This window comes from Cherax quadricarinatus, chromosome 51 (genome assembly GCF_038502225.1).
Source record: "Cherax quadricarinatus isolate ZL_2023a chromosome 51, ASM3850222v1, whole genome shotgun sequence".
In the NCBI taxonomy this organism is placed as follows: domain Eukaryota; kingdom Metazoa; phylum Arthropoda; class Malacostraca; order Decapoda; family Parastacidae; genus Cherax; species Cherax quadricarinatus.
In genome coordinates, this window is record NC_091342.1 from 31,083,224 (window position 1) to 31,106,230 (window position 23,007).

The following is a 23,007-nucleotide window of genomic DNA, read 5'->3' on the forward strand; positions in this document are numbered from 1 at the left end:
TGTTCCTGTTGAGTATGTTGTTCCTGTTGAGTATGTTGTTCCTGTTGAGAATGCTGTTCCTGTTGAGAATGCTGTTCCTGTTGAGAATGCTGTTCCTGTTGAGTATGTTGTTCCTGTTGAGTATGTTGTTCCTGTTGAGTATGTTGTTCCTGTTATGTTCCTGTTGAGAATGTTGTTGCTGTTGAGTATGTTGTTCCTGTTGAGTATGTTGTTCCTGTTGAGAATGCTGTTCCTGTTGAGAATGCTGTTCCTGTTGAGAATGCTGTTCCTGTTGAGAATGCTGTTCCTGTTGAGTATGTTGTTCCTGTTGAGTATGTTGTTCCTGTTATGTTCCTGTTGAGAATGTTGTTGCTGTTGAGTATGTTGTTCCTGTTGAGTATGTTGTTCCTGTTATGTTCCTGTTGAGAATGTTGTTGCTGTTGAGTATGTTGTTCCTGTTGAGTATGTTGTTCCTGTTATGTTCCTGTTGAGAATGTTGTTGCTGTTGAGAATGCTGTTCCTGTTGAGTATGTTGTTCCTGTTGAGTATGTTGTTCCTGTTATGTTCCTGTTGAGAATGTTGTTGCTGTTGAGTATGTTGTTCCTGTTGAGAATGTTGTTCTTGTTGAGAATGTTGTTCCTGTTGAGAATGTTGTTCCTGTTGAGTATGTTCCTGTTGAGAATGTTCATGTTGTTCCTGTTGAGAATGCTGTTCCTGTTGAGAATGCTGTTCCTGTTGAGTATGTTGTTCCTGTTGAGTATGTTGTTCCTGTTGAGTATGTTGTTCCTGTTATGTTCCTGTTGAGAATCCTGTTCCTGTTGAGAATGTTGTTCCTGTTATATTCCTGTTGAGTATGTTGTTCCTGTTGAGTATGTTGTTCCTGTTGAGTATGTTGTTCCTGTTGAGTATGTTGTTCCTGTTGATTATGTATGTTCCTGTTGAGAATGTTGTTCCTGTTGAGTATGTATGTTCCTGTTGAGAATGTTGTTCCTGTTGAGTATGTATGTTCCTGTTCGGTATGTTGTTCCTGTTGAGAATGTTGTTCCTGTTGAGTATGTATGTTCCTGTTGAGAATGTTGTTCCTGTTGAGTATGTATGTTCCTGTTCGGTATGTTGTTCCTGTTGAGAATGTTGTTCCTGTTGAGAATGTTGTTCCTGTTGAGTATGTATGTTACTGTTGAGTATGTATGTTCCTGTTGAGTATGTATGTTCCTGTTAAGAATGTTGTTCCTGTTGGGTATGTTGTTCCTGTTGAGAATGGGAGTAATTCTGTTCCTGTTGTTGTTGTAGTGGGAAGTGAAACAGTTGGTGGATCTATTTAAGCTATTCACATTTTTTTCCAGTTATTGCATGCTGAAAAATGCTAGAAGCTCTAAGAAGAATCTTATCCGGACGCCTCTGGTGGTGGCGCTGTCTTGATGGCGGTACTGACGGATTTGTATGGAAGAGAGGTTGTGTATTAGTTAGCTTGTTGCTGGGCTTATTGTTAGTCTGGGCATGTTGTGTATGCTAACAAGTGTGCATCGTGTGTTCCTAGCTTGGCACCTGTGCTTAAACCCATGAAGACATCTTGCACAACAAGCCTCTGTTAGGATATTGTTTCGCTCTAATCTTTTTTCGACTTGGGGGGGGGGGAAGGGGGGGAAGAAGTTCTTATTGGAATGAAACGTTGATTCATTCAAGGTTAGTTCTACACGTGACTTCATTCTTGTCACCAGTACTCCAGTGTATTTAAATTGTTTATATTGTTAATGATGGTGAGTCACACAAGAAAGTGTGTGTGTGTGTGTGTGTGTGTAGGGGTGCAGGGGGGGGGGTCACTTGCACGGTGTTAACCACACTGGTGACTCACACATCCAGGTGTAACTGATGATGTCGTCTCCGTCTTAACTCAGCTCTTGATTTTTCCTCCATTTTTCTAACCTTGAACACTCCCCTTATATATTGAATATAGACATTATAATTTAAAAAAAAAAAGAGGTGGGGAGAGTGTCGGTATCGGCCTTAATTTTGTTATCATCTCATCACTACTGGTAATCAAACCCGAGTCTGGCTGCTACATCATCAGTCAGTCTGTTCATATTGCCGGTTACTGTGAACGTACTTACCTAAGTTCATTTTATCGTAGTGAGTTATAGATCTTCTCAAACTTCTAACCGCATTCCTGTTACATTCTTTCATTATTTACTCATTTCTAAATAATATTCCAAATAACAGACACAGATATAAAAGTTATACACTATCTTTCAGGGTACTTGCTTTGGGTAACTATTTAATTTTACCATGAAGGAGTACTTCAGTGTTTGGTGCCATTCATGGGTATTGTACTCCAGTTCCATTTTCTCTCTTTTTTTTTTTTTTAAGTATCTATATCTGACTTCTTGTCTGTAGACAAATTTTTAATCATTATGTGAGTCAAGAGCCTCTACTGAAGATATAAAATCAGTAAAAATCAAAGAATCTCTAATCATTTTCATAAATTTAGCGCCATTAGGTTGGCAAACAATTCGGTTTGCAGTGTAGACATCCAGATGTTAATTCTTATGTCTAACTCAACAAAGTTCTTATCGTTCTTAACTAGGAGTGTGCGTGCGTGTAGGTTACCATTTTGTCCTAGGCACATGTCAGTTAGACACTAGGCCTGTTGTATATGTGTGTATGTGTGTGTGTGTGTGTGTGTGTGTGTGTGTGTGTGTGTGTGTGTGTGTGTGTGTGTAATTAACAGTTCTTTTCCTTTATATGAAACTGTCGTCTTGTTTGTATAAATATTTGTAGGTTTTATGTAAATATCAGTCATATTCTGTTGTCGTGCTTAACCGCTAGGGGTTTCTTAAAGGAATTGTGGTATCAGTGTGTGTGTGTGTGTGTGTGTGTGTGTGTGTGTGTGTGTGTGTGTGTGTGTGTGTGTGTGTGTGTGTGTGTGTGTGGCAAGAGTAGATATAGTTCTGCCAGTAGCCTCCTGCTTAGATCCATCAGTGTATGTAACTTGTGATAAGACATCAAGAAATTGGAGAAGCAAAAGTTAGATTTACAAGGAGACTAGCCCCGGGTTAAGGGATATGAACTATGAAGAGCAGTTAAACCAGATGACATACGAGGACAAAAGGATCTGGGATGGCATGTTAATGGTGTACAAAATACCAAGAGGAACTGATAGGATGGACAGGGACAGACTGTTCGAAGGCAGGAAAGAGAAACACGAGGGCACAGCTGGAGTCACAGGAATGTTACGATATATTTCATAAATCTGAGTGACCAGGAAGTAGAACCACCATGACAGAAAACTGGTAGATACCTGATACTTGAAACCTCTAGGATGCTTTACGGAGCCAACGCCCCTGCAGCCCGGATCAAGGTCGCAGGGGCCTTCTTACTGCTGGCTGCACGCGGTCCAAAGTACGAACCTCAAGTTTTAATAAGTACGATAGAACTCGCGCTCCCACGTGACAGGAAACCCTGAAGTGGCTAGAGGAGAGGCGGGGCCAGGAGCTGAGACTTGACCCTATGCATGTGTGCGCGCGCGTGTGTACATGCGTGTGCTCGTGTTTTGTGTGCGCATGTCTCTGGGAAGGTAGAGGTGAGGGGAGGGTAGGGGATAGGGGTGGGGATAGTGAAGAGAGGTAATTATGGTCGACACACCTGTACATATCTTAGTATACCAGATACTAACGTACACAGTGACAATATACTAGAATATACGTGGGTATACAAGGAGAGTTGTCTGTGTATACGTATGTTCTGATAGCAACGTTTTTCTTTATTTTTAATGATGATAGCTGGGATAGTATACACTACCGAGCAGTATTTATTATACTCTCTGTCCTCGGTATAACAAACTTGCTGATGAAAAAAATACATGTTAGTGCTGTTGAAATAAACACCATTGAGAAAAAACAGAGCACCTGAGCGCTTTCCTGTATGCACACACACACATCTTCCCAGCACAAGCTTGCTCATACCTTCCGAGCACAAGTCTGCTCATATCTTCCCAGCTCCAGCCTGCTCACGTCTTCCCAGCACCAGCCAGCTCACGTCTTCCCAACACCAGCCAGCTCACGTCTTCCCAACACCAGCCTGCTCACGTCTTCCCAGCAACAGCCTCCTCACGTCTTCCCAGCGCCAGCCACCTCGCATCTTCCCAGCACCAGCCTCCTCGCGTATTCCCAGTACCAGCCAGCTCACGTCTTCCCAGCACCAGCCAGCTCACGTCTTCCCAGCACCAGCCAGCTCACGTCTTCCCAGCACGACCCGGCTCACGTCTTCCCAGCACGAGCCTCCTCATGTCTTCCTAGCACCAGCTTGTTCATATCTTCCCAGCACAAGCCTGCTCATATCTTTCCAACACCAGTCTGCTCACGTCTTCCCACCACCAGCCTGCTCATATCTTCCCAGCACCAGCCTGCTCACGTCTTCCCACCACCAGCCTGCTCATATCTTCCCAGCACCAGCCACCTCGCATCTTCCCAGCGTCAGCCACCTCGCGTCTTCCCAGCACCGGCGACCTCACGTCTTCCCAGCGCTAGCCTACTCACGTCTTCCCAGCGCTTGCAACCTCGCGTCTTCCCAACACCAGCTACCTCACGTCTTCCCAGCACCGGCCAGCTCACGTCTTCACAGCACCAGCCAGCTCACGTCTTCCCAGCACCAGCCAGCTCACGTCTTCCCAGCACCAGCCAGCTCACGTCTTCCCAGCACCAGCCAGCTCACGTCTTCCCAGCACCAGCCAGCTCACGTCTTCCCAGCACCAGCCAGCTCACGTCTTCCCAGCACCAGCCAGCTCACGTCTTCCCAGCACCAGCCAGCTCACGTCTTCCCAGCACCAGCCAGCTCACGTCTTCACAGCACCAGCCAGCTCACGTCTTCACAGCACCAGCCAGCTCACGTCTTCCCAGCACCAGCCAGCTCACGTCTTCCCAGCACCAGCCAGCTCACGTCTTCCCAGCACCAGCCAGCTCACGTCTTCCCAGCACCAGCCAGCTCACGTCTTCCCAGCACCAGCCAGCTCACGTCTTCACAGCACCAGCCAGCTCACGTCTTCACAGCACCAGCCAGCTCACGTCTTCACAGCACCAGCCAGCTCACGTCTTCACAGCACCAGCCAGCTCACGTCTTCACAGCACCAGCCAGCTCACGTCTTCACAGCACCAGCCAGCTCACGTCTTCACAGCACCAGCCAGCTCACGTCTTCTCTTGATGTTTTTACTGCGATATTTTTATATATATATGTGATCACCTGGTTCATAGTGAATTATCATTATTACTTACATGACCTTACTACACTGGTATTACCTTTACCTGACCTTGTATACTCAATATAAGTGTGTTGGTGATTGATTATAATGGGTGATGGTGGTGATTGATTATAGTGATGGTGGTTGATTATAAAGGGTGGTGGTGGTGATTGATTATAAAGGGTGGTGGTGGTGATTGATTATAAAGGGTGGTGGTGATTGATGATAAATGGTGGTGATTGATTATAAAGGGTGGTGGTGGTGATTATAAAGGGTGATGGTGATTGATTATAAAGGGTGATGGTGGTGATTGATTATAAATTGTGAAGATTGAGTATGAAGGGTGGTGGTGATTGATTTTAAAGGATGGTGGTTATTGATTATAAAGGGTGATGGTTGATTATAAAGGGTGGTGGTGATTGATTATAAAGGGTAGTGGTGGTTGATTATAAAGGGTGATGGTGGCGATTGATTATAAAGTGTGATGGTGATTGATTATAGTGGTGATGGTGATTATAAAGGGTGGTGATAGTGGTGATTGATTATAAAGGGTGGTGGTGATTGATTATAAAGGGTGGTGGTGATTGATTATAAAGGGTGGTGGTGATTGATTATAAAGGGTGGTGGTGATTGATTATAAAGGGTGGTGGTGATTATGAAGGGTGATGTGATTGATTATAAAGGGTGGTGGTGATTGATTATAAAGAGTGAATATAAAGGGTGGTGATTTATAGAGGGATGTGATGAACGCTATTTCCAATACTTGTTGGTAACATATTGAGCATTTCAATATTTTTCTCAATACAAGCGGCAGATGTGACGTGAGCGCTGTATTGTTGAGGTTGTGTGATGCTTATCAGTGAAACTTGCTGCTACGTTAGTCATGCCTGTCCACTCGTAGCAACATTCAAGACTACAACTACCAGTCAGTAGTTATATAAACGGCCTTTTTTACATAGTTTGGTGAGATGTTACCTGCCTTGAAAGATGAATTGTAATTCTTAGTTCTTGCGAGACTGGTAATGCATAGTGATTGTTGGAGTGCTTGTTCACAAGCGGTGAAGAACCCGCCGCTGATTGTTGGAGTGCTTGGTCACGAGCGGTGAGGAACCCGCCGCTCCAGCCTTGGCTTTTTTTGTTATAGCAAGCTGTCTTACAACGTATTGCGTCTCACCGAACTTGTAAAGATGGCGGCTCCAACTTTTTTGTTAAGTGTGTAGGAAGTAGACTAAGATGTCGCTTGGTTTACTTAGCATTTGATCTACTACAGAAATATTTTTTGTTCCTATTTGGTCTACTAAGCATATGTTTATTTGGTATACAGAATAATAAATAACTATGAAGAGACTTTAAAGCGCATTTACTGTGGTGGTGATTGATTATACTGCGGTGATGGTCAATTATACGTCACACAATCGTCTCTCGACCTGCGGGGAGAGAGGACGCTTCTACTGGTTCTCTTGCACGCCACCTGGTGAGGAAAACATAGTATTAGCACCAAGATGGCGGACCGACTGTACCGGCGCATAAATACAGTCTGCATGAGGGCTGACTTCTACTCTACCATCGTAGATGAATTTCAAGAACGACGGATGAGCATCAATTCGGCAGTGGAAGTATGTTTGCATGATGTGTCTAAGTATTTTACTTGGGTGAAGGTACGGAATGTACCTTTTGAGGCAACAGCATACAGCTTACAAGAAGTGTTCAGTGGTTATGGAACTGTACACTCAACGAGCATGGGAATGTGGAGGGACGGCCCTTATGAGGGGATGCCGGAAGGATCCTTCACACTGAAAATGACCCTGAGGAGACCGATACCATCGTATGTTACATTGCATAATCATAGAACACAGGTTTTTGTACATTATGCGGGGCAGAGGAAGACGTGCCGTTTATGTGACTCTTATGAGCACATGGTGGTACAATGCCCCAGGAGACAGGGGCCTAGGCGTCAGGAGACAGCTTCTGTGGATACGCCATTAGAAGCCACGGATGTTATGACGGGTGAAGTGGAAAGCCGGGGTACAGGCCTATGGAGTGAGGAGGTCGACAGGGCAGAGGTGGTTTTGGAGACGTGTGTTACACTACCAGTGGAAACGGGGGGGGAGGGAATATCGCCGTCAGACGGGCCGTTAGATAATGCAGAGTCAGCTCAGGACGGGATTTTGGAGGCTGTGCTGAAGGATTTTTTGGAAGAGTCGGAGCATGGTGTGGAAAGTGATGTGAGGTCAGGTGATGACAAGGTGATGGATGAACAGAAGCAGGGTAAGGAAGACTTGAGTGAGGTTCGCAAGGAGAGCAATGTGGTGGTGGAGGTCCATCAAGAAGATGTGGTAGCAGAAGAAATGTATGTAGAGGGTAGCTCCCGCAAGAGATCAGCGGGGGCATCAGACATGGATGAGGTCCTCACACCAGCGCAGAGGCCTGGGAAGAAGATGTGGGCGGCTGTGGTTGCAAAGGCAAGTCAGGGAGGTGGGGGGGGCAATGGGAAGCTAGGTGGGAAGGGACAGGGAGGGGTTGGAGGGCAGGTACGAGGGATTGATAGAGAAGAACCGAGACCTATGAAAGGAGGACCAAGTAAGCCTCAGCGGCACAGGGGTAAGCCGCCATTCTTGTAAAATTCAGGTGTGTAACTTTCAATGTAAACGGTCTTAAAAACGAGGTCAAGAGGGTATGGTTAGAGTGGGTTTTGAGGAGATTTAGTATTGATGTCTGTTTTTTGCAGGAACATAACCATAGGTTAGGATGTGAGTTGTTGTTGAAAGGTTATAGGTTGTTTACATGTGATGCTTTGAGGTTGAAAGGAGGTGTGGCTGTGGCGGTAAAGGAGACCAGTCCTTTGCGTATCCTGGGTTGGGAGGAGGGGGGGGTGGGAGGGTTGTCAGGGTGGATGGGTTTTGGGGGGCCAGGAGGGTTAGTTTTGTAGGTGTGTACATGCCAGCAACTAGTAACACTAGAGTGAAGGTGGATTTTGTACGCGAGGTTCTGGTATATCACTTGAGAGGTTTACCTGCTTTTACGGTGATTGGTGGGGATTGGAATTGTGTCATTAGGAAGGGTGATGTGGTTCCGAGGGGGGCGGGTTGTGTTTTGGGGGTTCTGCGGGATGTTTTGCGAGATGTTGGAGCGGTAGATGTGGTGGGAAGTAGGGGATGTGGAGTGGAGCACACTTTTATTCGTAGGGGATATGAGGCACGGTTAGATAGGATTTATGTTAGGCAGGGCATAGGTGTGGAGAGGGTGAGGACTATCGATGTGGGTTTTTCTGATCATCGTGCTGTTATAGCAGATTTGAGGGTAGATGGCATAGTGAGGGTTTATGCAGGATATTGGAAATTAAATGTGAGGCTACTTAGGGAAGAGGGTGACCCTACGGGGTTTGAAGATTGGTGGAAATCCTTTTGGGAGACTAGGAATATGGAAATGGATTTGCTGGATTGGTGGGAAATGAGGGCTAAAGTTGAAATTGGGAAATTTTTTAAAGTGCGGGGTAAGGAGATGGCTAGGTGGAGCTATGGCCTACAAAATTATCTTGAGGGTCAGTTAAATGACTGTTATGCAGAGGAACGTGTGGGGCGGAGTGAGGACATGGAACGTTTGCGAAATAGGTTGGCGGAAATTCACAATGAAAAATTTGAGGCAATTCGAGTTAGGGCAGGGTTGGAGGATGTCTTAAGGGGAGATAGGCCATCGGGTTTTGTATTAAGGAGGTTTAAGGAACGGCAGGCGAAGACCACCTTGGCGTATATTGAGGCAGGTACAGGGGGGGGTGGCTTTGAGGAGGGTCAAGGCCTATCCACCACGGAAAATATTAGTTTGTATGCAGATTTTTGGTTTAGGGAGAAGTGGAGGAGGGTTGGCAGGGGAGTGGGTGAGGGACGGTTTGGGGATGAAGGGTTTAATAGAGTATTAAGTGAGCAGGACAGTGACAGAATCGAGGGTAGTATTAATGTAGAGGAGGTGGAGGAGGCAGTTTTTGGGATGTGCCAGGGTAAAACCCCAGGCATAGACGGAATACCAAACGATTTTTATAGGTATCATTGGGGGAGTGTACGGCATTGTCTGGTGGGGGTTTTGAATTGTATGTTAAGTAGTGGGAGGATGGGGAAATCACAAAGAACGGGTGTCACGGTTTTAGTGCCCAAAAAGAAGGAATGCCGAGTTTTGAATGATTACCGTGCGATTACGTTAATGTGCTCGGATTACAAAATTTTTGCTAAGGTTTTGGGCAATAGAATGAGGAAAGTGTTGGGTTTAGTGTTACATAGGGGACAGTTGGGAATTCCAGGAAGAAGGATGAGGGATGGACATGGTTTGATTAGGGATTTTCTAGAGAGATGTACGGGAGGGGGAATACTAGGTTTAGATTGGGTGAATGCTTATGATTGCGTGGACAGAGTTTTCTTAAGGGTTTGCTTAGAGAGGTTGGGGTTTCGGGAGGGGGTAGTGAGGTGGGTGAACACCCTGTATGATGGGGCAGAGGTGAGGGTACAGGTTAATGGGAGGTTGGGTGAAAGTGTACCAATGGAGAGAGGTTTGAGACAGGGCTGTCCGATGTCACAGCTGCTCTTTGCGTGTGTGCAGAATCCTTTTTATGAGTCTGTTGAGAGGGTAATGAACAGTCAGGAGATGGAAGGGGGGTGCAAAGGGGGCATCGTTGGGTATGTGGATGATACTACTGTTTTGCTAAGGGGTAAGGAGGAGTTAAGGAGGGTGGGTAGAGTGATTCAGATGTTTGGTATGAATACCGGAATGAGAGTTAATACGGTGAAATCAAGGTTACTAGAGGTCGGTAATTGGATAGGGGGGGGCTTGGGGATAGGGTTAGGATGGACAGTGGTTGACAGAATCAAGGTATGTGGGATATGGTATTTGGCGGAAGTGCAGGCATGCAGAAGGGTAAATTCGGAGTCTGTCACGGGTAAGGTTTTAAGTAGACTAGGAGGTTTAAGTGCGAGGGACTTAGCTTTACATCAGAGGGTAGTGGTGGTAAATTCACTTGTCTATAGCAAGGTATGGGGGGTGGCAGAGGTTTTTCCCTTAGAGGTACGAGATATTGTGGAAATGCAGAGGAGGGTGCTGAAGTTTGTGTGGGGATTTGGGAGGGCATGGTTAAGTAAGGAGGTAGTTATGACGGATGTTCGGAGAGGGGGTTTAGGTTTGTTGCCTTTAGGACTGAGAGTAATGGCTGTATATATCAAGTGGAGGTATATGAGGGAAGGGGGTGTGAGGGGCGCTAAAGTAGGAAGAGTTATGGAGGAGGCACGTAAATGGTGGAGTGGGAAGGAATTGAGGGTTTGTGAAGATATGTTGAGATTTTTATTGACAGTGCAACAGGTGGATAAAATCAAAGTGAAACGGTTGGTGAGGGTAGTGAAAGGTCAAGGAATTATGCAAGGGGTAGCCGTGTATCCAACGTATGATTGGGGGGTTATTTGGAAAGATTTTAGTAAGCTTCGGATACCGGCTAGAGTAAGAGAATTAGTATATAGGTTTATCATGGGGATTCTGGCTTCCAAGGAGGTGTTACGTAGTATGGGGTTTGTGGAAGAGGCTTTTTGTCAGTTTTGTGGTGATGTTGAAACGGCGTTTCATGTGGTCTTTTTTTGTACCTCCTTGGAGGGGGTGAGATCATGGATGGGTGGGGTTATCAGACTGTTGGGGGGGGGGTCGTTTGCCGTTTTTAAGGGCTTTACTACTGGATGTAAGGGGAGTTCCTAGGGATGTTGGAAGGGCTATAATGTATATCATAGTGGATTATCTGGACATTTCATGGGGAATGAGGGGATTAAGGGGTGATATGAGGATAAAAGCGTTGGCGGCCAGATTCTATAGGACGAAGTGTAGGAATAAGTTGGTTTATGGGGCGTCTTGGGAAAAAAGTTTCCCGGAAGGTTATAGGAATCTCACTGTGGGTTCCCTTAGGCGGGGTCCCTGAGGATGGACAAAGGAGTGGTCTCCTTATGGGGGAATGTAAAGGGGGGGGGGTTTTTTTGGTTTATCAGGAACTGATGTAGTGTGTAAGAGGAAGGTAGTGAGAATTAGGTATGGATGGTACGCCATGTTTCACGAGAATGTTTGTCATAGTGAGATATAAGTGTGGTTTCCAGGGTTACATTTCTAAGCCTGATGGTTATGTTCACTGGGTTTAAAATTTCCTTGAAAGCCAGGATACCGAGCCCTTAGGATCTCGTTTTTAAGTAATTAGATTGGCACGTTGGTATCAACACAAAATTTTTCTGAGATACGTGTCAGTTCTTTTGAGACTGGCACATTACAGCAGCCTTATTCTTATAACTACTCTAGTTTTATTTTAGTCTCGGGTTCTTTAAATAATTTACAAAGCCTAGTATTGTACCGCTAATGTGGCAAGTGGTGTATTATCTTGCATTTTGAGTGTGAACTTCACTATATGCAAGGTTTTGAATGTTTGTAATTCATGGTTAACATTAATATTTGATATCATATCGGTGGTGTATATTCTTATACTTATTACAGTGTAGGTGTATATGAATGTAAAGTTTCATATCTGTTTGAGTCTGTAAATTTTGTGTTTTTGTCTTGTTCATGCACTACCAACTTTTAGGTTTTGATGAGGTCAGGGTATGACCTTTCATTAGGATAATTCAATGTATGTTATTTAGAACGGGGACTGTACATACGGGGAGGGGGGGGTAGAAGTGTCAGCTGTGTCTGCACTGGCAATAATGATTATTATAAAAGGAGGGTTTATAGGTTATGTATATGGTTGTGGGGTTATGTATATGGTTGTAATATGGCCTTGATCTATGGTGTTCTTAAAATGTACCGGGATTGTGTACTAGAGGTTTTGAAATATCTAGTATGGTTTTTAATTTTATACTATAATCATTTTTGTATTTGCTCTGTTTATAAAATTCTGTATTGTAAGGATGTGGAAGGTTGGGTTTTCAATATTGTGGTATATTGTTAGGTATGGTGCTCCTGTTTAGCCAAGTACTTGTGACATGCAAGTAAACTATATGTATTTTTTCTGTATACCGATCTGAGTTGTATATTAATTTATTTTATATATATGTATGTGTGTGTGTGTGTATATGTGTATATATATGTATGTGTATGTATGTATTGTCATCAATACTAAGTACTTCTATAAAGTTACAGTGGATGTGGTTGGTTTTATTGACTAGTTTGTAATGTTGGTGTTTAATTTCATGTTCGGAGAGGTATGAAGTTCACTGTATGTACCATTTATTTTATTTATTACCGTGGTTTGTTTTGTAAGTAATACAATGTATTATGTATAAGCAGTTATTTAAATAAAATATAAAAAAAAAATTATACGTCTGCGGTAATTATATTGCTGTGGTGATTGATTATACTGCTAAGGTAATTATACTTAAGCGATGACTGATTATATTGCTGTGGTGATTAATTATACGGCTGTAGTAATTCATTATATTGCTGTGGTGATTGTACTGCTTTGGTAATTATACTGCAGTGGTGGTTAATTACAAAGGATGATGACTGCAGTGATTATACTGCTATGGTAATTGATTATAATTTAGTGATTAATTATATTGTTGTGGTGATTGATTATATTGCTGTGGTAATATACTGCGGTGGTGATTGATTATACTGCAGTGATTGATTATAAAGGGTGATTGATTATGAAGGTTTTGTGGTTATTATGCAGGGTGGTGATTGATTTTAAAGGTTTGTGGTTATACAGGGTGGTGATTATACAGGTAGACCCTGTATAATAAACCCAGGGCCAGGTCCATGACCAGGTCCCGCAGTGGATCAGGGCCTGATCAAACCAGGCTATTACTGCTGGCCCCATGCAGACCAGTATACGAAGCATAACCTGGTTTATCAAAAACTGAATTTAAGGAGCCTGTCCAGTACTTTCTTGAAGATGGCTATGGGAGGCTGTCGAATAGTCTTGGGCCTCTTACCTCCCCTCAAGAGAGGTCCCTTGACGCTGGTGAGGGGCTCTTGATCTAGGGAATTGGATCTGTGCTCCACTTCCCTGAATTAAGCCTGAATACTTTCCATCCCCCCCCCCACAGGCGCTGTATAATCTTACGGGTTTAGCACTCCCCATAATAATTGGGCCCCCTTGCACTTAGTGTTTCTCGTGGCACTTCTGCCATTCAGTGGGGTATATTGCTTAGTCTGCCAAGTCTTTTGTTTTCGTTGTTAGTGATTTCTCTGTGCTGATTTTTCAGGTGTAGATTATGATGCATCTTTTTCGCCTGCAGTCCAAGGAGTACAGGTCATGGGACTGCAAATGTTCCCAGCAATTAAGATGCTTGACTGAATTTGTATATTAAGTGATCTCTGTACGATGTCTGGAGCTGCAGTTTCACCCGCCTTGAATGGGGCTGTTAGTATACAACAGTATTGCAGCTTAGAGACAACAAGTGAATTAAAGTATCATCATTGGCTTGGCATCTCATTGTTTTGAAAGTTCTCATTATCCAGCTTATCATTTTCCTCTTGGGTGTGATAATGACACTGTTGTGATAGTGATACTGTTTGATCCTTTAAAGTTAGATCCTCTGACATCACTCCTAAGTCCTTCACATATACAACCTACCAACAACATACAAAAAGCACCAAACACCAGTACATCTTTACCAAGTACTCACATTAGCTCACTAGCACACTGCTACTATTGGTTAAAAAGCATAACCTATTGCATAAACAGGGAGGCTTTGACTTCTCCCCCCCCCCCGTCCCTCCTGCCGGCCTCTTAGCCTGCAGGCAAAACACTACAAGAGTACTCTCCCAAAACTTAAACAGGCCTCTCCTCATTCTAGGGCCTTACAGATAAACATGAGAGTACCAAAACTGATAAAATAACCTATTGCATAACTTACCCAAAATAACCCCTTCCCCTATTTACACAAACACCAAACCATGACGTCTTGTTCCAGCTGCCGCTCTCCCCTACTGACTTCAAAACACCTCTCCTGCTCCTGTCCTGTCCACGATACTCTTCAGGACTAATACGCGTCTCGTTTCAGAACAAATCGCGTAAACTGACATTATATATGGAGCATTTTTTTATATACATTTTCTACAATACACTGCTTAATAGTGGAACGTCGGCGTTCATCATAATGTTTGTTTTGCTGCCGCCTTTGTGAAGTGTGGTTATGTCTGTTGTTTTGTGTGGCAGTGGGATCACTCCTGTGTCTAGGTTCATCTCCGAAGAATATTTTAAGCATAATGTTTTAACGATTGTGGAGTTTTACTGATAGAATGGTTATAATTATAACTATAATTTTTAAAGTGGGTGGTGGTGTTAAACGGTGTTAGTCTTAACCGGGCAACAGTGTAACAACAGTCTGGAGCCTTGCCCATCGTAACATTGGTGCAACAGTGCAGCCTTGCCTATAGTAACAGTGTAACAACAGTCTTGAGCTTTGCCCATCGTAACAGTGGGTAATGGTGGTAATATACAACAGTATTATTGTAATATGTGTTAGGGCACCGGGCTGGCCATCTTTATTAAAGACAATTATTGGCTGTGTTAGTGCCAGGCCATTATGGCAGGGATGGCGCTAACAGCCTCGTTACCTCTGCTAGTTTGTCCCAGGACGCACAACCTCAGAGAAGCACGTTTGTTGGGTAAGTGCGAGGTGTGTCGTATGGCAGTGTCAGCTTGTGTGTCGTGTGGCAGGGGCAACCACTGTGGTATATGGTAGTGTCAATCAGTGTGTTATATGGTAGTGTCAACCAGTCTGGTATAGGGTAGCGTCAACCAGTGTGGTATATGGTAGCGTCAACCAGTGTGGTATATGGTAGTGTCAACCAGTGTGGTATATGGTAGCGTCAACCAGTGTGGTATATGGTAGTGACAACTAGTGTGGTATATGGTAGTGACAACCAGTGTGGTATATGGTAGTGACAACCAGTGTGGTATATGGTAGTGACAACCAGTGTGGTATATGGTAGTGACAACCAGTGTGGTATGTGGTAGCGTCAGTGTGGTATATGGTAGTGACAGCCAGTGTGGTATATGGTAGTGACAGCCAGTGTGGTATATGGTAGTGACAGCCAGTGTGGTATATGGTAGTGACAGCCAGTGTGGTATATGGTAGTGACAGCCAGTGTGGTATATGGTAGTGACAGCCAGTGTGGTATATGGTAGTGACAGCCAGTGTGGTATATGGTAGTGACAGCCAGTGTGGTATATGGTAGTGACAGCCAGTGTGGTATATGGTAGTGACAGCCAGTGTGGTATATGGTAGTGACAGCCAGTGTGGTATATGGTAGTGACAGCCAGTGTGGTATATGGTAGTGACAGCCAGTGTGGTATATGGTAGTGACAGCTAGTGTGGTATATGGTAGTGACAGCTAGTGTGGTATATGGTAGTGACAGCCAGTGTGGTATATGGTAGTGACAGCCAGTGTGGTATATGGTAGTGACAGCCAGTGTGGTATATGGTAGTGACAGCCAGTGTGGTATATGGTAGTGACAGCTAGTGTGGTATATGGTAGTGACAGCCAGTGTGGTATATGGTAGTGACAGCTAGTGTGGTATATGGTAGTGACAGCTAGTGTGGTATATGGTAGTGACAGCCAGTGTGGTATATGGTAGTGACAGCTAGTGTGGTATATGGTAGTGACAGCCAGTGTGGTATATGGTAGTGACAGCTAGTGTGGTATATGGTAGTGACAGCTAGTGTGGTATATGGTAGTGACAGCTAGTGTGGTATATGGTAGTGACAGCTAGTGTGGTATATGGTAGTGACAGCTAGTGTGGTATATGGTAGTGACAGCTAGTGTGGTATATGGTAGTGACAGCCAGTGTGGTATATGGTAGTGACAGCTAGTGTGGTATATGGTAGTGACAGCCAGTGTGGTATATGGTAGTGACAGCTAGTGTGGTATATGGTAGTGACAGCTAGTGTGGTATATGGTAGTGACAGCTAGTGTGGTATATGGTAGTGACAGCTAGTGTGGTATATGGTAGTGACAGCTAGTGTGGTATATGGTAGTGACAGCTAGTGTGGTATATGGTAGTGACAGCTAGTGTGGTATATGGTAGTGACAGCCAGTGTGGTATATGGTAGTGACAGCTAGTGTGGTATATGGTAGTGACAGCCAGTGTGGTATATGGTAGTGACAGCTAGTGTGGTATATGGTAGTGACAGCTAGTGTGGTATATGGTAGTGACAGCCAGTGTGGTATATGGTAGTGACAGCTAGTGTGGTATATGGTAGTGACAGCTAGTGTGGTATATGGTAGTGACAGCTAGTGTGGTATATGATAGTGTCAATGGTTTTCGGCGGACATTGATATATTTGGTGCAGTCTTTGCATGCATCCACAGTTACCTTGTGGCTGCTGTCGTACTTGTTCTTGAAGCTGGGTATGGATGTTCCCACCGCCTCCTCTAGCTCATTTGTCTTTCACATTGGAACTAAAACACTTGGTAACGTGGCTGTGGCTGTTACATTGTTAGTGTTTTACCTCTCAACCTTCATCACCTCATCTCTCGAAATTTGCAATACATAACTAGTTTTCTCTTGGTTTTGCAACAGTTTGAATCTTTGCATTGTCCTGTAGCTCAGTTGGTATCAGGCTCAGCTCACATACTGAGTGTCCGGGGATCGATCCCCTGCATGGGGCATGTTTCCTTACCTTTGCTGCACCTGTGTGTACTTGAGTGTTAGTAGACTGGTGGGGTTGGCATCCTGAGGGTTTTTAGTCTACCTCAGATAAGGTTGGGATTTGAAATGAGGCGTGTGTGGTACCTGGGTGACCAGGCGTGTGTGGTACCTGGTTGACCAGGCGTGTGTGGTACCTGGTTGACCAGGCGTGTGTGGTACCTGGTTGACCAGGCGTGTGTGGTACCTGGTTGACCAGGCGTGTGTGGTACCTGGTTGACCAGGCGTGTGTGGTACCTGGGTGACCAGGCGTGTGTGGTACCTGGTTGACCAGGCGTGTGTGGTACCTGGTTGACCAGGCGTGTGTGGTACCTGGTTGACCGGGCGTGTGTGGTACCTGGTTGACCAGGCGTGTGTGGTACCTGGTTGACCAGGCGTGTGTGGTACCTGGTTGACCAGGCGTGTGTGGTACCTGGTTGACCAGGCGTGTGTGGTACCTGGGTGACCAGGCGTGTGTGGTACCTGGGTGACCAGGCGTGTGTGGTACCTGGGTGACCAGGCGTGTGTGGTACCTGGGTGACCAGGCGTGTGTGGTACCTGGGTGACCAGGCGTGTGTGGTACCTGGTTGACCAGGCGTGTGTGGTACCTGGTTGACCAGGCGTGTGTGGTACCTGGTTGACCAGGCGTGTGTGGTACCTGGTTGACCAGGCGTGTGTGGTACCTGGTTGACCAGGCGTGTGTGGTACCTGGTTGACCAGGCGTGTGTGGTACCTGGTTGACCAGGCGTGTGTGGTACCTGGTTGACCAGGCGTGTGTGGTACCTGGTTGACCAGGCGTGTGTGGTACCTGGTTGACCAGGCGTGTGTGGTACCTGGTTGACCAGGCGTGTGTGGTACCTGGTTGACCAGGCGTGTGTGGTACCTGGTTGACCAGGCGTGTGTGGTACCTGGTTGACCAGGCGTGTGTGGTACCTGGTTGACCAGGCGTGTGTGGTACCTGGTTGACCAGGCGTGTGTGGTACCTGGTTGACCAGGCGTGTGTGGTACCTGGTTGACCAGGCGTGTGTGGTACCTGGTTGACCAGGCTTCAGAAGAAGTTTATAGGAACAACTCTTAAGAGACAGTCCTCAGAACATACACATTACAAGAACGTTTCACTTTGTCTAGAGTCCAGAGCTTCATCAAGTCTTGACTGAATGAAGCTCTTCATAGAGTGAAATTTTGTGCTTCTGTATAGTTGTAGTGTTCCCTGTCTGCTTATCATCATCATCGTCGTCAGTGATACGTCATTTCATCTATTTCGAGCCATCTGTCTTTTATCTTCCCTCACAACCTGTTAAACCTCAGTAAGGAGTCACAGTGTTGCTCACTTCCCATCTTGTCAGGGACTGCTTCCTCTTGTCTTTCCTTAGTCCATGATAATGTATACCAGATTGTCTTTTTTTTTTAGGGGCCTCGTAATGGTTCCTGGGCTACTCTCTCTAATATTATCAACCAGTTTATCTGATTCCAAACTTTTAGGGTCCAGTCATACCCTATCTTGAGACTGTGTATAGTGTATATTTCCAATACCTCTTCATCTACTTCGTTCGTCTTAATTATGAATGGCGGGTGACGTCACACACTCAAAATGTTTTCATGGTTTTTGTTTTAGTTTGTCAAAAGAGTTATTAAGCACATCTGTACGTTTACTATATTTATACGTAGTTGGTATAATATGTTACATCATGGTGACCAAACACTCCGCAGCAGCAGCAACAGCAGCAGTAGAAGCAGAAGCCTCAAATAATATGATGATTAAGTTAATGTAGCGATAATTGGAATATAAACAGTTTGACTTACGGTGATGTGATTGTGTTTCAGAGGCTGGGGGAGCTGAGTTGGTGAGCAGGAGGCTGGAAGCAGTCATGTGTAAGGTAAGACAACTTTATTATGTGTATTGGTGTAGATTCTTTAATACTGTGTGTGTGTGTGTGTGTGTGTGTGTGTGTGTGTGTGTGTGTGTGTGTGTGTGTGTGTGTGGCTGTGTGTGTGTCTGTGTGTGTGTCTGTGTATTATTATTACCAGTCTTCGTGTCTTGTGTGTTAGTGTAGTGTACCTTGTTTGTCTTAGTTTAGCGATTTTTGGTGAATTCCGTATTCATTATCAGGTGCAAGAAATCTTGTATCACGTTGAAATATCTTTCAACGCTGGAGTCTGGACACAGTCATCCCTCAGTCATGATAACGGATATATTCCAACTCCACGAAGGTGGTAGCAGAACAGTCGCAAAAAAAAAAAATGATAGGAGTGACGTTCCCTATTATTAACCTCTTTGACAGAATTTAAAGACGCAAGATCGGTAAACAAACAAGGTCACAGCAGTTGCACAACCCAGAGCAGCATGAGTTGCTAGCAGGTCGTTCCTGCCTCTCGAAACTACTGGACCACTATGACGTGGTCTTGCATGCACCGAGATCCAGACAAAATGCATGCCATTGGGCACAGGCATCTGTACAGAGAACCTTCACTCCTCGTACAAATTCAAACACCTGAATTACTTAAAAAGCTTGAAGTCCCTCCATCTGTACTCCTTGGAAGGTGGGCGAGAAATATATTTCTTAAATACAAAAAAAAAAAATCTTAGTGACTGGTCCTTCGACTGCACACACACGTCTCCAATAAAATCAGAGGTGCCATGAGTACATAGATAACACAATAAATGTAACGGAATCAAAACTTTTCAACAGTCTCCCTGCATACAAAGGAGTTATCAACAGATCCTGGCTGTCTTCAGCAGGGAACTTTATTAGTTCTCCAAGTCAGTTCTTGATAACCGGTCTGTGGTGCATACGCTGGACATGTGGATACCACCAACAGCCTAGTTGATCAAGTCATTCACTGGAAGACCTGGTCTGGGACCTGGCTGCCGGGAAGGGGGGAAGAAGACTCCCCAAGATCTTCTCCAGGTACACGCCAGGTGTCTTCATGTTTTGTATCTGGGAGTACTTGTTGTAGTGTAATAGTTGTGCACTAATACTTGTGTGTTGGTCGAGGTCTGTGTCTTGTTATCATCCGGTATAGTGATGTTTGATACAACATTATGGTGTTAACATAGGATGTTTAGCACTGGGAATGTGCTTAGTACTGGGTCTTGTGTACCATTATATTGTTAACATAGTATATATCGATGGTATGAGGATTCTTATGTATAATGACCTACAATAAAGAAAAATGTTGCCCTCTCACTAACACTTAAAAAGTGAAAGAAATAAGCGTCAGATATTGTCTATAAGGTAGGTTGACAGATGTCTTGAAGGTGTGCAGAGCAAGTTCCCAAACTGTGATGTTTACCTGGCACTGAGATCATCGAGTACCAATAGTCTCACTAGTCAGGTTGTTAGCAAGACGACCTGGATTGGGACCGGGCCGTGGGGACGATGATCACTGAAACAATAATCACTGCTCAGGTAATCTTCTGGTAAATGTATTACATTGCGTACTTAGTAATATTACCAACATTGGTGAGAAGTGACTGTTGTGTCTAGTGCACGACATATAAGAAGAGAGATTAGAGAAGAGTAAGTATAATACCAGTACGGAAGTCGACTAAAGATTACATATGCAGTGTGATGCATCAGATTTACTGCGTGTGTTAAGGGACGCCTGAGTTACTGTCTCCTAATATGTTCATTTTTGCCCTATAGATTATAGGGAAAAATGAACATGTTATTAGAAGACGGGGGAACTGACGTGCCTCTTAACCTAACTTAAACAATGAGAACTTCCCTAGTTACATTTATTTGCATTATTCTATAAAAACTATGTACGGAAATGGTAACATTAACGGTAGAAGAGTCGAGGTTTGCACTGCGCCTGCTTCCTCCTTCCCCTCTCACCTCCCTCTCATTCCCCACTCCTTTCCCCTCCAGTGTTCATTCTCAGAAGTAGGGCAAGCTACTAAAAATTCACAATACCTGTTCCAAATATGTAACGTGAAAACCATGATAACTGCAACAAACACGTAACCTCAGGAGCATGTCAACTGCTGCTTATACACAACTTAGGGAGCATGATAACATGCATTAGTAGTTAGGGCGCCGTTGTAAATGATCGCAACTTTTAGGCCCTAAGTGGAATATCAGAAATGAAAATAGGAAGGGCTGGGCTAGGGTAGAGCAGTGAAAAGACAGGTGGTGGGTAAACAGAAGAGACGTAAGAAAGTTGCAACGACAAAACTGACAGTAGCTAAATAAGATGCATATGGAACAATATACAAATAACCCGCACATAGAGAGAAAAGCTTATAACGACGTTTCGGTCACACTTGCACAATTTATAAAATCACAATAACACAAGAGTTAGGTAAGTTTGTCAGGAAACAGGACAAGAGTTTCCTGACGCGGGTCTTAGTCATATGATGACCCGGCGCTGGAGCTTTTTGGTCATCTGACCAAGGCCTTCCACTGGTTTGCCGCTCCACCCCCTTTAAAAATTATGGTTATAATTAAAAGAGAAAGGGAGCCAGTATATATAGGAGAGGACAGGGACGGGACAGGTCTCGTACATGGAACGAACTCTTCTCTAAGCTGAGGGACTGACCACCTCAAATACGTCATTATTATTTCACTACACCTGCTGCCGCTGTATTTGACTGAAGCAGCTTACTGTGTAGGCGAAACGTTTCAATAATAAAGATACCCAACTGTTGCATGTGTGTCTTGCTCATCAACATAATTCTAATGAACTAAGTTGCAGTTATTTATTTTTTCCAAGAAACCAGCCGTATCCCACCGAGGCTGGGTGGCCCAAAAATAAAACCGAAAGTTTTACTTATGTTAGTAATTTATACAGGAGAAGGTATTATGACCATCTTGCTCTGGGCATTTTAGTCGCCTCTTACGACACACATGGCTTACGGAGGAAGAATTCTGTTCCACTTCCCCATGGAGATAAGACGTAATAACGAACAGGAACTATTAAGAAAATAGAAGAAACCCATTTATATATATATATATATATATATATATATATATATATATATATATATATATATATATATATATATATATATATATATTTGTATATGTAAAACTTGCTATCTTGGCTTAAATAGCAACGCTCATCTTGCCATATAAGACAAACGAAAATTTATGTATGCAATTATTTCTCTAAAATCATTCTGAACCTAACTAAAAAAATATATTTCACTGTGTTTGTTTGGTATTAAATTGCTGTAAACGTATTTAAAAAAATATTTAGTTGGATTAGCCAAAATAAATTGCGCTTGTTATAAGGTTAGGTAAGTTTTCTAAGATTCTTTTGGTGCAAAATTATAAATTTTAGCATCAACATTAATGAAAAAAATATATCATTAAACATATAAGAGAAAATTTTAGAAAGGACTTAATTTTAAATGAGTTCTTGCTAATTGACCAGTTTTACCTATTAGGTACGACATATATATATATATATATATATATGTGTGTGTGTGTACTCAGTTGTGGATGCAGGGGACCAGTCACAGCTCCTGACCCGGCCTTTTCATTGGTCGCTACTAGGTCACACTTCCTGCTCCATGAGTTTTATCATACCTCTTCTTAAACCTGTGTGTGGATTCTGCCTCCACTACATCACTTCCCAGACTATTCCACTTCCTAACAACTCTGTGACTGAAGAAATAGTTCCTAACATCCTGTGATTCATCTGAGTCTTCAACTTCCAATTGTGACCCCTTGTTCCTGTGTCCCCATCTCTGGAACATCCTGTCTCTGTCCACCTTGACAATTGCTCTCAGTATTTAATGTCGTTATCACATCACCCCGTCCCCATCCCTCCTGTCCTCCAGTGTCGTCAGGTCGATTTCCCTTAACCTGTCCTCATAGAATATGCCCCTTAGCTCCGGGACTAGTCTTGTTGCAAACCTTTGCACTTTCTTTAATTTCCTTGTGTGCTTGGCTAGGAGTGGGTTCCAAACTGATGCTGCATACTCCAATATAGGCCTGACACACACGGTGTACAGGGTCCTGAACGATTCCTTGTTGGCATGTCGGAATGCTATTCTTAGGTTTGCTAGGTGCCCATATACTGCCGCAGTTATTTGGTTGATGGGCACCTCAGGAGAGGTGCCCGGTGTTATACTCACCCCGAAATCTTTCCCTTGGGTGAGGTTAGTAGTCTCTGGACTCCCTAGACTGTACTCAGTTTGTAGTC

At 44.1% G+C, this 23,007-nt stretch overlaps 1 long non-coding RNA gene across 1 annotated transcript in view; it reads left to right on the forward strand.

The window, feature by feature from the left end:
- Positions 1-14,864: 14,864 nt before the first annotated feature.
- LOC138854161 (uncharacterized) overlaps positions 14,865-23,007 on the forward strand; it is a 53,536-nt gene continuing 45,393 nt past the window's right edge. Inside the window, exons 1-2 of the long non-coding RNA XR_011393387.1 lie at positions 14,865-14,904; positions 18,679-18,731. This is a non-coding gene — a long non-coding RNA (uncharacterized lncRNA). The remainder of the gene's footprint in view (positions 14,905-18,678; positions 18,732-23,007) is intronic.